Genomic DNA, 15,967 nt, shown 5'->3' on the forward strand with positions numbered 1-15,967 from the left:
GCAATATCTGTCGTGGCATTAGGGTGATTTTTTAGTAGTGAATTGAGATAGAACCAGACTTGTCTTATCAAGAGCACCTCGTAAAGGTATTGGACCAAAAGGAGAGATCAACGCGGGCAAGGTCGATCAGAATGTATAAGGTTCAGTGGAGTCACCATTCAGTAGAAGAGGCTACATGGGAGACTGAGGATTTTCTACGTTCTCGCTTCCCCGACTTTCTGCCCAAAGGAGTCGGTACATAATCCAAAACCCCACCCCCACCTGCACTTTGAATCTAAATATAAGAAAAACTTAGATGTTAAAGGTAGTCTAAGCTTTGAAAATGACTCAAAAAGGACTTCCTTCTGAAGTCGCAAAGAGAATGACATTCAAAGAGCAGTTAACTAGAGAAACTTGGTTAAAGGAAGGAACAACACACCAACACACCTTCATGGCACCCCTCCAAAGAACTCTACCTAAAATCTCAGGACGAGATTCCTTTAAGGGGGAGGGCTATAACACCCTAGGTGTTACCTAGGGTTTTCACTCAAGACTACACAAGTAAGCCCATCATCACATGTGACTTAAGTTGGGAAAAGTACACCAAATTTGGAGCTCAAGATCCTAAGTAAGTGCAACCCATCTTAGAAGTCATACCTTGGCTTGTCATGCACATATAATGGGGATAATTGCCCAAAACCCTAATTCAAACCCCTTTGGACAAGTGGAGCACTAGAAGTAAGTATGATCAAAAGGCTATGAAAACCACATGATCATGACTTGGGCCAATTATAAAAGATGTAGTACACTTAATACCCTACAAATGATAGTAAGAAGGTGACCCCAAAAAGATTTCAGAAAAACCCCAAAAAGTTCACCAAAGAGTTGAGCATAAAAGGAAAATCAGAATTTTCTAAGTCCAAAAACCAAACCTTTTGTAAAGATCAAACATGTTCACCTTAATCCCAAACTCAAAACCACTTGGCCCAATTGACAAAGTGGCGCCAAAATACCTCTAGAACACCCTGGAAAAGTTTGAACCCAACCCTAAGTCGTTTGACACGACTTGGCACAAGATTTGTCTCGATTTGGACAGCTAGGACAAAGACAACTTCCCACCCCCATATCTCTCTAACCCGACCACATATCCCCTTGGAACTCACATGAACTAGGTAGCCCTAGGTGCAGGGAAGAGATCTCTCATAGGTCTTAAGGCAAGATTCGCACGTTTTGGCCGCTCAGCAGAGGGTAGAACAAGAACAGAAGCAAAGAGCCACGTGTTCGACGCGCTCTGAGCTCGCCAGAGCACGCCCGACGCCCGCCCCCGCGTGCCCCGCGTCGAGCCAAAGCCGAACCGGCGCCTATAAAGCCCCCAGGGACTTCGACCGTACTCCCCCGCGCGCGCTCGACCTCACCGGAGCACCAAATCACCGGTGTTGCCCCGCGCACGGTGTGCCCGTGGCCACCCGATCCCCCGCCACCATAGACCAGCCAGCAGAGCCTCTCCAAGCCGCGTCCGACCCTCGGAGTAGACCGTGCATGCCTCGGTGAAGCTCCCCGAGCAAGGAATCGAACTTTGCCTCGCCGGAGAAGCCAGTCCACGGTCGCCGGACTTCACCCGACCGCCAGTGAATGTAGACCGAGCTCCACAATGAGTTGTTCTTCAATTCCTTGCACGAGTCGGCTCATCAACACCCCGTGAAGCTCCCCGTGCCCTTGGACTGACCTATGTCGTCGTGGTTAGGCCGGAGCACTCGCCGCCGACGAGTTCACCCGCCTGCGCACGTGGACCGGCCTATTACGACCACCACCGCCGTCGAGCCGTACCTCGCTGTGACCGCCAGGACCTCCCGGAGCAAACCCCGTCCCTCGCCGGACCTCTCTCGCCGCCGGTAAGCCACGCCGCCCTTTTTTCCTTCCGCGGTTACTGTTTTCATAGGGGGAGGGACCTCGGGGGAGAAGAAGAAAATGCCAGGGGGTTTTGTGCGCTGTCAGCGACTCAAGGGAATAGTGGCGTAGGGGTATAACTGAAGGGATTAGTTTAGAAAGAACCCAGGGTCTTCGATGCAAAGTGGATTTCCAGAAAACCTTTTTAATATTCTGATTTAAATGCAACCAGAACTTGAGAAATTCATAACTTCAGTTTGGTTCATCCAAATCAAGTCAAACCAATTTTGCCAGATCCTAAATAATATAAACTACTTAGGAAAAATATAAAACCTCTAAGTGTTGCAGAAAACTTTAAAGTTATGATTTAATTGATTATCTGGTGAAAAGCTAAAGAAAATAAGAAAAATAGCTACACTATTAGACTGGGGTTAAGAAAATTCAGAGAAGTACTTAATCACTTCCTAACCTGTTTAAAAATAATAAACCCCTCTGTACACCAATTTAAGGTAAAGTTTGCCATTTAAACCATTTTTAGCCTAAAGTTAGAGAAAATATAAAAGGTAGTTTAAAATAAGAACCAGGGAGCACCCACATTTTTGTTGGCTCCCTTATTCAGTGTAGTTCACTAGAAAATTTTATTATACCTTTGTTTAGTACAAAAGAAAGGAGATACCTTTTAAATTAGAAAAACAAGGAAAACTTAGAAAAATCCTAGAAAAATAACCCTGAAGAGAAAACACCCCAAACCTTGGGATAACTAATGTTTTGTTATTGTAAACATAGAAAAGTTATGAGTTCTGTTGTTTGACATTTTTCAAATAACAAGTTAGTTATAAGTATCTTTTTAGCATAAAACTATAGAAAATCATAACTAAATAACCACTAAGTAACCTTCTGTGATTTTTGGCACAGAAGCATGTTATTACCTATAGACACCAGCAAAAATGACTCTTAGTACAGAACCCACCCCTAGTTAAGAGTTGTAGTGCAAAGTGACCCCTTTGCCCCAACTTTTGTTATTTTTGTCCAGGGCATATTATATTTATTCTAGACCTCAAATTTATAGGACAGACTACAGTAACAAATAGTAACCCACTGTAATTTTTACAGAATTTTTGGAAAAAGTTAAATCACTGTTGTAGTTCAAACCCACACTAAAATTCATAAATAGAAAATGAAAAGGGGAATTAATAGTGGAGACTAATGTTACCCTAACCAAACCAGCAAACCCCTTGAGTGCCTACTAAAACATTTAATAGGCAATCCAAGTCTTAATCCATTATGCTTAGGCAAAATCTCAAACCTAAATTGGTAAGCATAAACCACTAAGAGCCTTTTATAACCAGGAAACCCTAAGTTATTCACTAACTTAGTTTTCTTCATTTAGCATAATGATTTCTAAATCCTGCATAATCATAGCATACATGTTTCTTACTCATTGCATTCGATAGATTGCAACCTCGCTGACGGAGAATACATCCTCGTGCCGGAGCAAGGAGTAGCTCAGGAGGTAGCCCCGGATCCAGCCCTAGATCCTGCCCCGGAGGATATGCCTGCCCTAGCTTTGGAAGGCAATCCCCGGTTTTATGCATAACCTATTTATTATGCTATTTTACTACACTTAATGTTTGTAGGCTTGTACTGTGCACTTAAGTGTAGGAGTGGACTGAAACCTTAGTTGCATGAACTCAGGATACCTTTTGAGATGGATACTAGTATGCTAGGTCGAGTAGCTGCTTTATTAATCAGGGATCTCGGTAGAAGTCGAGTGATTTTTCTAGCACTCGCGCGAGGTCAGGAAATTGGTTGTATCCACTTTTGATATCGTAATGATGGTGGTCTGTGGACAACGGTCCATGGGGATGCGTTGTCTACGAGACAGAAATTGGAATAAGGATTAAGATGTGGTACCGTGTGTCAAGCGTTTGAATGTACTAAGCACATGCCGAGAAATATGGTAAATCGGTAAGCCTAGTACCTGATTGAACCTGCCAGCAGACATATCCCCTCACACGACCTGAGACGTGGTCTCCCATTCCGGTTATGGTGGGTACAAGTGCGGTCACTGCATGACGGCAGTCGGGGTCAGTGAGGCATTGTACGCCAAGGCGGTGAGCCCTGATCTATTGCCAGGGAATCGACAGGGACGGTTGATGTGCGTGGGGACGGAGTGCCTCGCCATGTCGTGTGTTTAGGTTTACCTTGCAAGGTTTAAAAACTCGATTCGAATCGTCTGCTTCTCGCAGCTAATGAGACTGCTTGATCCATGCTGCTACATTGAGTAACAAGTGGAAATGTGATGACTTGGCAAAAGTTGTTGATTGCTAAATGTTTGATACCATGTATGATTAGATAGGTATACATTTAGTCTTAAGAGTGTCACACTAAAACTTGACAAAGGTAAAACTTGATTTATAGACTCAGCTAGTGCTTTTGGCAACCAAACCCCTCAGCCAAACAGTTGCATGTCTAGAGGTAGAGGAGTAGACTCCTCACACCGGGTAAGTCTAGCTGAGTATTAGTATACTCAGCCTTGCTTGTGGCATAATTTTACAGGTTCTCTGGAGGACATGGTTGCTGGAGTGACTTGGTCGTCCATCTTGCCACCGGGATGGACAGTCGAGTGGGACCCTGCCTCGGCTGAGGAGGAGCATGAGGAGTGATGGGACAGGCTTCCCCATCTCTCTGTTTATTTATCGTTAGTTTTATTCCGCTGCATTCCGAACAATGATGACTACTTTTGCTAAAACTCCGATGATGATGTAATAACTTTAAATACTCCTCAATGTATGGTTTTATGCTTTATTGTATTTGCTCTGTGCCTCACCATCGAGTGAGTATGTGGTACTTGATCCTGTCAGTGGCCTTGTCGGACTAGATCCGAGAGATTGACGTGTTATTCCCATTTAAGTGTGGTCTAGCCTCTAAGGCGGGACTTAGGCACTTAAGTTGGAATAATTTGGGCAGTTCCTCCACATATCGGGTGCGCCAACATCCGCCTCCGCAGAGGATGGTCGCACAAGTACATCCTGATTTCCCTTTCCCTATCTAACAAGGACTGGCATTGGCGATGATTCTATCTGCGGTATGTCAGTTATGGGCCTTTCATGGGGCCACAACTCATTGGTGTTGCTCAGAGCACTTCATCCATGGCTCCCTCCAATTGGAGCTGTGGTGTCACGCCTAAGGAGAAAATCCGAGTCCGAAGCCATCTAGCGGGCGTGCTCTTCCTCCGAGAGAAAGGCGTCACATGCACGGGTTTCATCGGAGCCTATCTTCGGTGAGGAGTGTCTCCATTGATGGCTCGATCTATGCCCTGGTCAAGATGGGGAAATATTTCTCGCCCTTGACCGCTAGGGTCCCTCAAAATGACTCGGACGTCGCCCGGTGGGTGACCTAGGCTCTGGAAATTTAGAGAGAGGCATAGGGGCAGCGTGGCCACCCTTTCCAATAGCCCCTAAGTGCCCTCCAATGCGCCCTGACCCGAGATTCATCAAATTCGTAATTAGCTTCCAACACTCTTTTGGGTGCCTTCCCTTATTTCACGAGTCTGATGAGTTTATTCTGTTGCCTTCATAGCCCTTCCTAATTAGGGATCTGTTGCCCCTGTGGCGGAACTGCCCGAATTATTCCAACTTAAGTGCCCAAATCCGGCCTTGGAGGCTAGACCACACTTAAATGGGAATAACCCGTCAATCCCTCGGATCTAGTCCGACTAGGCCACTAACAGGATCAAGTACCACGTACTCACTCGATGGTGAGGCATAGAGCAAATACAATAAAACATAAAACCATACATTAAGAAGTATTAAATTTATTACATCATCATCGGAGTTTTTTCAAAAGTAGTCATCATTGTTCGAAGTGCAGCGGAATAAAACTAACGGTAAATAAACGGAGAGATGGGGAAGCCTGTCCCATCACTCCTCATGCTCCTCCTCAGCTGAGGCAGGGTCCCACTCGACAGTCCAACCCGGTGGCAAGATGGACGACCAAGTCACTCCAGCAACCATGTCCTCCAGAGAACCTGTAAAATTATGCCACAAGCAAGGCTGAGCATACTAATACTCAGCCAGACTTACCCGGTGTGAGGAGTCTACTCCTCTACCTCTAGACATGCAGCTGTTTGGCTGTGGGGTTTGGTTGCCAAAAGCACTAGCTAAGTTTATAAATCAAGTTTTAGCTTTGTCAAGTTTTAGTATGACTCTCTTAAGACTAGATGTGTACTATCTACTCATTCATGGTATCAAGCAAATTTAGCAATAAACATCTTTTGCCACATCATCACATTTCCACTTGTTACTCAATGCAGTACAATGGATCAAGCAATCTCATTAGCTGCGAGAAGCAGACGATTCGAATCGAGTTTTTATCCTTGCAAGGTAAACCTAAACACACGACGTGGCGAGGCACTCCGTCCCCACACACATCAACCGTCCCCATCGATTCCCTGGCAACAGATCAGGGCTCACCGCCTTGGCGTACAATGCCTCACTGACCCCGACTGCCGTCGTGCAGTGACCGCACTTGTACCCACCATAACCGGAATGGGAGACCACATCTCAGGTCGCGTGAGGGGTTAAGTCTGCGGGCAGGTTCACTCAGGTACTAGGCTTACCGATTTACCATATTTCTCGGCATGTGTTTAGTACGTTCAAACGCTTGACACAGGTATTCGCACGTTGATCCTTATTCCAATTTCCGTCTCGTAGACCACGCGTCTCCTTGGACCCGTGTCCACAGACCATCATCATTCTATTATCAAAGTGGATACAACCAATTTCTGACCTCGCGCGAGTGCTAGAAAAATCACTCGACTTCTACCGAGATCCCTAATTAGTAAAGCAACTACTCGACCTAGCATACTAGTATTCATCTCAATAGGATTCCTGAGATCATGCAACTAGGGTTTCAATCAACTCCTACACTTAAGTGCACAATACAAGCCTACAAACATTAAGTGTAGTAAAATATCATATAGAACAGGTTATGCATAAAACCGGGGCTTGCCTTCCAAAGCTGGGGCAGGCAGATCCTCTGGGGCAGGCTCTGGTGCTGGATCTGGGGCTACCTCCTGAGCAACTCCTTGCTCCGGCACGAGGACGTACTCTCCGTCAGCGAGGTTGCAATCTATCGAATGCAATGAATAAGAATATGTATGCTATGATTATGCAGGATTTAATAATCATTATGCTAAGTGAAGAAAAACTAAGTTAGTTAGTGACTTAGGGTTTCCTGGTTATACGTGGCTCTTAGTGGTTTATGCTTATCAACTATAGGTTTGGGTTTTGCCTAGGGATAAGCATAGTGGATTGAAACTTGGATTTCCCTTAGATGTTTTAGTAGGTATTTAAGGGGTTTTGCTGGTTGGGTTAGGGTGACATTAATCTCCACTATTAATTCCCCTTTTTTATTTTCTATTTATGAATTCTAGTGTGGGTTTGAACTACAACAGTGGTTTAACTTTTTTCCAAAAATTCTATAAAAATTACAGTGGGTTACTATTTGTCACTGCAGGCTATAAATTTGAGGTGGATACTAATTCAGATACTACTTGTGCAAAATTAACAAAAATAAGTTTTAAAAGGGCATTTTACACTATAGTTGTGATTTAATTGAGGTTTCTGTACCAAATTGTATTTTTGTCCAGATACATAGGTGATATTAGGCCTCTGTGTTAAAAATCACAGAAAAAGGCTTACTGGATATTTAGTTGTGAATTTCTAAAGTTTTATGCCAAAAAGATGCTTATAACTAACTTGTTATTTGAAAAATATCAAACAACAGATTTCATATTTTTCCTATGTTCATAATAACAAAACATTAGTTATCCCAAGGTTTGGGGTGTTTTCTCCTCAGGGTTATTTTTCTAGGGTTTTTCTAAGTTTTCCTTGTTTTCCTAAAATAAAAGGTATCTTATTTATTCTATACTAAACAAGGGTATAATAAATTTTTCTAGTGAACTATACTGAATAAGTAAACTAACAAAAATGTGGGTGCTCCCTGGTTCTTTATTTAAACCACCTTTTATATTTTCTCTAACTTTAAGCAAAAAGTGTTTTAAATGGCAAATTCTATCTTAATGGGGTGTACAGAGGGGTTTATTATTCAAGTTCTGTTTGGATTTAAATCAGAATATTTTAAAAGGTTTCCTGGAAAACTACTTTGCACCGAAGACCCTGGGTTCTTTCTAAATCAATCCATTCATTTCTACCCCTGCGCCACTATTCCCCTGAGTCACTTACAGCGCACAAAACCCCCTGGCCTTTCCTTCTTCTTCCCCGAGGTCCCTCCCCTTATGTAAACAGTACCCGCGGAAAGGAAAAGGGCGGCGTGGCTTACCGGCGGTGAGAGAGGTCCGGCGAGGGGCAGGGTTGGCTTCGGGAGGTCCTGGTGGTCACAGCGAGGTACGGCTCGACGGCGGTGGTGGCCGGAATCGATCGGTCCACGGGCGCAGGCTGGTGATCTCGTCGGCGGTGAGTGTTCCGGCCTAACCACGGCGATCTATCCAATTAAACGGCACGATGAGCTCCACGGGATGACGTAGAGGCTATGTGCGCAAGGAATCGAAAAATAGTGCAGAGACTTACCCGGTCTACGTTTACCAGCGGTCGGGTGAAGTCCGGCGACCGTGGACTGGCTTCTCCGGCGAGGCAAAGTCCGATTCCTTGCTCGGGGAGCTTCACCAGGACATGCACGGTCTCTTCCGAGGGTCGGGCGTGGCTGGGAAGGGCTCTGCAGGCCGGTCGACGGTGGTAGGGGATTGGGTGGCCGCGGGCACGCCGTTTGCAGGGCAAACGCCGGTGATCTCTGGCTCCGGTGAGGTGGAGAGCACGCGGGGGAGTACGGTTGAAGCTTCGGTGGGCTTTATAGGCGCGGGCACAAGCAGGAGACACGGGCGCGGCTCGGCGCGGCGCAGAGCGCGTGGGGTCGGGCGTTGGGCGTGCTCTGGCACGCTCAGAGCACGTCGAACACGTGGAAGTGTTCTTCTGCCCTAGTTCAACATCTCGTCGAGATCGCAAGCGTGCGAATCTTGGCAAAAATCCGGCGCAGGCCTCCTCCTAGCACCTAGGGCTGTCTCTTGGCAAAAGAATCTTGGCAAAAGAATTAGAGAGCTCTAGTGCTCTCTCCACTTAAAGAATGAATTTGGGGTTTTAAGGGGTCTTTTTGTAATGTTTCCTCTCTGCATTTTGTAGATTATAATGTTACTTAAACTTTGGCTAAGGGTTAACTCATGATTTGCACATTTGCTTAACCTTCCCCCCCCCCCTTAAATCAGGGTTTTGGGAGTTAAGGGCTCAAGGAGGGTCTAGGGTTTAATATTCTCTTGCCCAAGGTGATAATTGTATAAATGCTTGGGTAATGCTTTTGGTCATTAACATTCTTGGTTAATACATGGTTCCCAAGGTTTTGGGGCTCCCTCTCTTCCACTTAACCACATGAGATAACAGGTCATAGGTGCAAGTAGGGAGTCAGGGCCTTGGTAACAACTGGGGTGTTACAGCCCCAAGGGTGGCTTGCGTTGATGTCTTCGTTCCACAGTCCTGACTCCCCTCCTGGGCTGGTTGTCTTTGGAGAATGCGACACTTCTGAACCTTTTTCGAGTTTGGCTCCATCTCTAGGAGAGACCTAGGCATCGTCGGAGGCCATAGTCCCCCTTGTGCATCCCTTGTTGGTGGCCTAGGAGCCTGTCGTGGTGAGCGCGGTTGACGGCAGGCCTCTTAGCCGGGGATCTTGCCACAAGAGGTCAGTCCTTTATTGGACTACCTCCCAAGGGTGTAGGCCCTCCTGCGCCAATCTTCACCTGTGGGGCAGATGCATCTTCCCCGTTGTCAAGGCGGGTCATGTTTGGAGGATGGGGACGGTCCACACACAACGTCCGAGGTGCGCGGCTGCCCTGTGGTGGTCGGGGGAGTGTTTTATGTTCCCCGAGCCTAGGCATCCATAGTTTGACAATGACTTATCCGTTTCAGGAGCCTTGGGACTCGCGTTGTCGTTCAAAGTCCCACCACAGTAGGAGTTGCGGTGGCTGGGTCTGAGCTCAGGCAATCGGTGTCGCCTAAACATCTCATGGTCTAGACAAATAACGGCCTCCCAACGGCCTAGCCAGATCTTGTGGGGACGTTGTCACCTGGCTGTCGTGATGATGGATCTATGTCGGGGCCCTTGGCTGATGGTGAGTATCGTACTCTCCCATCCCTGGTTTTGATCTTTCGCTGATGTGTTTTCCTGTTTTTTACCAGCGAAGGTGCTGGAAGAGCTTGCGCTTGTGGAGGAGCGCCTACGAGTCTGTCACACCTGGATTTAAGGGATAAAGTCGGGTGCATCTCATATGTGCGCCAAGGAAGAACAACACATATAATAACAGAGTGCATAGAGATAAATGTCTGGACTTATTTCATAGTGGAAGTCTTACAAAATAAATGATAAATATAAAATGAACTAAATATTATTTCCCTCGTGCCACAAAGGTGACTGGGAGACGCCACCTAGATCAAGTTGAACTCCTCGTTAGGCGGCTCCTCTTGAACCACCTATTCTTCTCCTGTGGGGGGTGTGAGACAGCAAGGGTGAGCTCACATACGTTCATAGCTCAACAAGTTGTGGGGAATGTGCATGAACTCACTAAAGGTGGGAGTTCATGTGAAGTGTAAGGCTGATCAACAAAATAAAGGTTGAAGCTGAGCACTGCTTTTATAAGTTGGTCAAAATTTTATTACCAGTTACTAAGTGTAAGTAAATACCAAACCATAGAATAAATAAAAGTAATAATAAAATAATCCTAATGCGATGAAAATGTCAAATTGAAATTAATTCCATAAATTAATCATGTAAGGGTCCGAGCTGCTCATGACCGTGAGCACGGCTAGTATACCAGTTTTACACTCTGCAGAGGTTGCACATCTTTACCCACAAGTCATGTTACCCATCTGCCAAGAGACGACCAATCCCATACACCTTTACCGAGGAGGCGAGGCAGGGTAACACTACGAGGCCTTTACAAAGTTCCACTAGCTTTAGAAAACTCGCTACAGTTTATAGAAAGCTCCAGTGCAGGGATCCCTCGCATGACCGTCATCGCAGCAAAATCAACCCAAAGACCTCCCTACACTAACCACTCCCCTACTGCCCTTGCCCCTATCGGGTAAGGTAGTCATCCACTAGCTTTCCTAGTTAATCAGCCAAGGGCGTCTCATACCACCCTTGTGGTAGCAATGTTTTCCCGGGTGGTCGCTCCATGTTCCAATTAACATAATCATCTTAACATGAACAATAATAATAAACTGATAATAAAAGTGTGACCATGAATAATGTATCTCCATACCCAAAACCACATAAAGTAATAGCAAGTACTATCCAAAAAGTTCAGTGGAGTCAAGGTATAAAGATAATCAAACTAGAGTAACCTAAAAGGGTCCCATCAAAATTAACCTATGCAGATCATTATGATTAATAAGAACATGACTGGGTAAAAAGAGGTGATTAATGGCACAACTTGCCTTCAATGAGCTCCTGCTCAGCAACTTCTATCTGCTGACCACCGGGATCCTCAGCCACTGTCTCTTCTACTCGCCACAACACAAACAAGCATAGTATATAGAAAAAATTAACATCACACCAAACATGTAAACAAAATACATAATAATAATCTACACATTAAAATAAGATCCTAGTAACAGGAATCATTAATTTTGGAGTTATAGATTTTAAGTTATGAATTTATGAAGGTTTTATGTATTTGATACAAGTTTAATTAAGAGATACATTTTAATATGGTTTTCATGTCAAAACAGAGACACTATGTGATAAACAACATTATTACAAAATTATAGGAACTAGAATGGATTAATTTGGATTAAGTATGAATTTCCTATGAATTAAACAAGTTCTAGGAATTGTTTTTGTATTAAAAATACATTTTCTAATTCATTTACCCTGATTTTCAATTCCTTGGACTGCACGCATTAAAATAGAGAACAATAGGGGCCTCGGTGAAAAAGAATCCAAGACACATTCTACACTCCCTCTGGGTCGGCGGGTTGATTTTCACTTTAACTAGGGTCTCTGGCGTAAAAGAACCTAAGACTCAGACAACTAAGGCTGTGGACTGCAGGTTAGTTTTCGAAAACTAGAAGGGCTCTTTAGAAAAAAAAGCACCGCGAAGGGGTATCGTCATCTATCGACCACCCGATCAGAAACGGACGCACCAGATTAGATCAGTGACATCGCGAAACGGTACGCGATCATGACCACTTATCGACGAATCGATGCTCGAAATTTGAATTAACCCAGATCTAATCCAATGCACACGATACAGGATCGACAGCCTAGATCTAACGCGGTGAAGGGGTAAGTCACGTTTTAATCCTGGCCGTGGCTTGACGATCTAATGGCAAAGGGCCCATCTTATCCACGCGATCGCGGAGGCGCCGCGCGCAGAGCGCGGCGGCGCAAACACCGGCGACGACGCGCCCGGTCACCCAGCACCCAACCACCGCACACTAGGGTAATCATAATGCTCTAAGTATCGCAAATTCATTGGAGTCAAACTCACATTGGGTTACAGCGTGAAGATTTCTGCCCACGCAACACGGCGGAATACGTAGGCGACGGCGGCTCCGATGAGCAATTGGCGCCGATTGCAGTTAGCACACATCCACGCCAGTAGCCGGACACACCACTATGTCTAGAGGATTGCTCGTGACTCGTCACCGAGGTCCGAACGATGGCAGTGACGGAAAATGCCCACGGCAGCACGCTCCCCTCCACTCTCGGTACTACGGCGGCGCGACACGGTATTTGGCGAGGGATAGTCTCGAAAGCAGGAGGAAAGGGTCGGCCAGGGTTCTAGGTACCCCATATAGACGTGAGGTAGCTGAGGTGGGTCCCACAAGCCAGGTGCATGCCGCGTGAGAAGCGCCCGACGAGTGGGTCCCGCCTGTCGGCGCGGTTGTCCGACTGTCCGCGCAGGGATGGGCTAGATGGGCTGCCAAGTGATACATCGGCCCGAGCACACATTCACACTTTTCCTTTTTATTTCCATTTTATCTTTCCTATTTCTTTTCTTTCCATTTCAAATTCAAACTTCAATCAATTTTAAATTCAAACTTGGTGGCAAATTTATCCTCAGATCATTTTGTGCAAATTCTAGTGCCAATTTCGGAGAGATATATATATTTTCTTTATATTTTATATTCTTTCTCCTTTTTCCCATTTTCATTTCCAAACCCTAATTACCATTTGGGTTTCAATTATATTTCTTTCTCATTATATTTTGATTAGTAGTGTTGTTGTTGTTATTAATATTTAAATGCACAAGCAAACAAAAACTCCAGCATGATGCACCTTTTATTGGGGTATAACTTATTTTAAACATGTCTTCTAATAATTCATATGAATAAGTAGGAATTACACATAATTTTATTCTCTCCCTTATATTCCACAGTTGGGTATTACAAATCCTACCCCCTTACAAAGAATCTCGTCCTCGAGATTTAGGTAGAACTAGGAAAGAGGTGAGGAAAGTCTATGCGTAGCTCTTCTTCTCTTTCCCATGTAGCCTCATCTTCACCATGGTGACTCCATTGCACTTTGCACATCTTTATCACTTTACTCCTTGTTACACGAGTCAAAGTATCAAGAATCTTGATAGGATACTCAGTATAAGTCAGATCATCTTGAACACTAAGATCCTCCATGGGTAGCTGCTCTTTAGGCACGCTGAGACACTTCTTCAATTGTGATACATGTAAGACATCATGTACATCCACAAGATGATCGGGTAGTTCTAGCTGATAGGCAATTTCTCCCACTCGCTTTAGGATCAAGAAGGGTCCAATAAAGCGAGGAGACAACTTCCCTTTGACTTTGAATCTTCTCATACCCCGGATTGGTGACACCTTCAAATATGCGTGATCACCCACCTTAAACTCTAGTAGCCTTCTCTAGGTATCCGCATAGATTTTCTGCCTTGACTGTGCAGTTCTCAAATTCTCCCTTATTTGACGGACTTGTTCTTCTGCCTCTTGTATAATCTCTGGTCCAAAGAACTGCCTTTCACCAGTTTGATCCCAATACAGTGGAGTCTTGCATTTTCTGCCATATAAAGCCTCAAATGGGGACATCTTCAAACTGACCTGGTAACTGTTATTGTAAGAGAACTCCACATAGGGCAAACTCTTATCCCAACTACCACCATGTTTAAGAGCACAAGCTCTTAACATATCTTCTAGTACTTGGTTGGTTCTCTCGGTCTGCCCATCAGTTTGGGATGGTAGGTGTTGGCGGCTTTCCTCTTCCGAAGGTCCTCAAAAACATGATTAACAATGTTTCCCAAGTGTAATATATGTACAGGAACCTTTGGACTCAGAATGAAGCTGTACACAATATGAAAAGCATGGTCGGGACGAAGGTTGAACCAGTTCCGAAGCTACGCGAAAGGAAGCTTCGGCTCAGTAGCAGAAAAAGGAACCGACTTAAAGAGTAAAAGGCTATCTAGTCATCGATAGATTGTGCTTAAGTCAGTAGTTAACATGAAGGGCATGAATGTAATTTTACACAGGCTGTGCCATGTGCCTATAAATAGATGAACAGTACCCCCGTACTGTTCACGCTGACTTGTATTCACTCGCGCGTCACACTTGGACTTTTGCCTTCTGTCAAGCCGAAGGTACAAATGTAATTCGATATTGTTCATGTTCATTCATGATGACATAATAAAGATATATTAATGATGTCATATGATTATTCATGTTATTTCTCATGTTTCATATGCTTCTTCTTTCATTAATATATACAGCGATGATGAAGGTACGTCCTTCATGACCTTCGTCCAAAGATCATTATATCCTAAGGGAGATAATTCTTCGAAGGACGAAGGGCCTTAATCATTAACATTTTGTGTTGCCTTGTTCTTAATTTATGAAGCATTTGAGAACAAGTCCCCAACATTGGCACCCACCTCCAGTGAACTCAATCGACCACCTTCGGCAAGCCGTGACCTTCGTCATGCCGCCGAAGAAAACTTCTTCGGGGCTAGGGGCTGCACTGTAGCCACTGGACGTCAACCAGGACACGCTGTGCGAAGCTCGAACTCAAAAGAGAAGGCTACAAGTCCAACACCCCCGGAGGAGGAGTTGGACCAGGAGATAAGGGATCTCGAAGCTATCCATCAGCAGGTCGAAAGGAAGAGAGAGAAAATGCTTCGTCTTTCCAATCTACAGAAGAAGATCGATGAAGCTGCTGAAGAAATACGTCATCTTACTCAAGATGACCAGGACCGAAGACCTCCACAAAAGAGATTCGTCAAGACAATTCCTACAATGATGATGATTGGTATGACGATTTCCATCATGGAAAGTTTTCTTTTGATGATGCTTCTCCTCTATCAGCAAAACTGCAGACTACCCCATGGCCCCCATCATACAAGCCACCTCAGCTCCCCATGTATAATGGGCACTCAGATCCGAAGAAGTTCCTGATGAGCTACGAAGCAACTATATCTTCGTACGGGGGCAATACCGCAGTCATGGCGAAGTCCTTCGTCATGGCAGTCCGAAGTGTGGCCCAGACATGGTACTCTTCTCTCTGGCCAGGGATAATTATGTCATGGCAGAAGCTTAAGGACATGCTGGTCACCAGTTTTCAAGGGATTTAGACGATGCCAGTCACTGCTCAGGCTTTGTTCTAGTGCACTCAAGACCATGAGGAATACCTTCAGGCATATGTCTGAAGGTTCTTGCGTCTAAGAGCACAAGTGCCCATGGTGCCCAATGAAATCGTCTTTGAGGCCATGATTAAAGGTCTTCGACCAGGGCCTATGGCTCAATACTTCGCCAGGAAGCCCCCCAGACTCTGGAGAAGCTGCTTCAGAAAATGGATGAGTACATCCAGGCTGACAATGACTTCCGCCGAAGATGGGAGGAAGCTTATAGATTTTCTGAGATGACTAGGGGCTTCGGAGGAAGAATTCACCCTAGGCATGTTAGATCAATCCACAGCTCCAGTCAAAACGATGACAAAGGAGGCCAGTTTCAGAGGCCACAACACAGCTCACAATCTTCAGGACAGCAGCAAAGCTCCTTCAGGCCACTAGATC

This window comes from Zea mays, chromosome 7, assembly GCF_902167145.1.
Source record: "Zea mays cultivar B73 chromosome 7, Zm-B73-REFERENCE-NAM-5.0, whole genome shotgun sequence".
NCBI lineage: Eukaryota > Viridiplantae > Streptophyta > Magnoliopsida > Poales > Poaceae > Zea > Zea mays.